Source organism: Sinohyriopsis cumingii, chromosome 15, assembly GCF_028554795.1.
Source record: "Sinohyriopsis cumingii isolate HCF-2022 chromosome 15, ASM2855479v2, whole genome shotgun sequence".
NCBI lineage: Eukaryota > Metazoa > Mollusca > Bivalvia > Unionida > Unionidae > Sinohyriopsis > Sinohyriopsis cumingii.
In genome coordinates this window covers 168,033-169,549 of record NC_142975.1, presented here as the reverse complement: position 1 = coordinate 169,549, position 1,517 = coordinate 168,033, and the positions used below count along the sequence as shown (strand labels likewise).

Sequence of the window (1,517 nt, the reverse complement as noted above, 5' to 3'; positions counted from 1 at the left end):
TCCTCACCTACGAGTTGAAAATGAAAACTCACAGTGAATCGTGTTTGATAAGTCTTAATGTTTATAAAGTAGAAACGTACGCTCCCAATGGCATTATAACCTTCGCGATAATGATAATTTTGTACAATCATAAACACTAAATTTAAATAATATCACCCACCCCTCAACAGTGGGAGGCTATTTTCTTGTAACAACTAGTATTGCCATCCATTTAGAATTTATAGAGGTATCAGAATACCGATAAGATGAACTTACCTATAAGTTAATGTAGTTGACCATCATGGATGTTTAGAACACGTTTTATGACTAGTTATAGTGTTTTCTACCATGTTCTACATCTGCGCCTCGGGGTAAATCATTTGCTCTTTTGACATATGCTGGTGCGCATGCTTTCTGAAGAATGCTTTTAGTTTCTCCTGAAGATATAATCTCTCATGGAAAATGTATATAGCCTTGGTAGCGCAGCAGGTAGCGCGTCAGTCTCATAATCAATCGTAGAGAGCAATCTGAAGGTCGTGAGTTCGATCCTCACCCGGGGCAGATATTTTGTCTCCTTAGCTCGAATTCTTACCTTTTATCCTTTGTGGTTATTCTATTTAATTCCACCAATTATACTCACATTAGAGTGAAAACGCCAAATGTATATATCAAATGTAACGACCAAGTTTGAAGGATGGTATGCCTCAAACTGATGGGAAACTATCATTACCTATTCAAACAGATCCCACTTGAAAGCACAATGGACACTCTACACCGTTCCAGTGGCCTAATGTTTAGGGCGTCCGTTGTGGATGCGGGAGGTCATGGGTTTGATCCCCAGCCTAGTCCTATCAGAGACTTACAAAATTGATACTGACAACTGCCTCTCTAGGTGCTCAGCATTAAGAAGTTAGTGATAGAACTGGTTGGCCTGGTCTCAGGATAATGGGACTGGGTGGGACATCATGCTACGTGTCTGCGACATGATGCCCCAGTGCTAGGCATCACTATAAACTGCCACACTGCAGACAACGTACCTATATGATTGAAAAATTGTTAAAGCTAAGTTGAAAATCAAAATCAAACAAAAACACTCTCTCTCTCTCTCTCTCTCTCTCTCTCTCTCTCTCTCCTGTAAAGACAGAAAAGGTACATGCACGTGATACCTGAGTACAGTATCAAACTTGACTATTTTAAAAACAACTTGCAACAAAGAAAGGCAAATATTGTTCTATCCGTCGAGCATAAGTTACAGGGAAGATGACACTTTTGCATTTGGTAATGGTCAATTGAAGTCTGTATTGATCTGTGGAAGTCTGTATTCATAAACATGAAACGGGGACCAAAGGATATAATACAATTACACGTTTGTTACATAAATATAATCTTCTTCCCATGCGTATATTAGGACAAAAATCTGTCGGTCTCGATCCCGCCAACTTTCTGCTCTTACATTAATAAATATATTCACTGTCTGGTGTCAGATATAACATTTGCAAATAATATTTCTTAAAACATATCTATTCGTTACTTCAGTT

General features: G+C 38.6%; 1 non-coding gene across 1 annotated transcript; it reads left to right on the top strand.

The window, feature by feature from the left end:
* Positions 1–450: 450 nt before the first annotated feature.
* Positions 451–540, top strand: Trnam-cau (transfer RNA methionine (anticodon CAU)). Its single transcript is given in 2 exon segments — positions 451–487; positions 505–540. It is a non-coding gene; the product is annotated as a tRNA-Met (tRNA).
* The last annotated feature ends 977 nt before the right edge of the window (positions 541–1,517 follow it).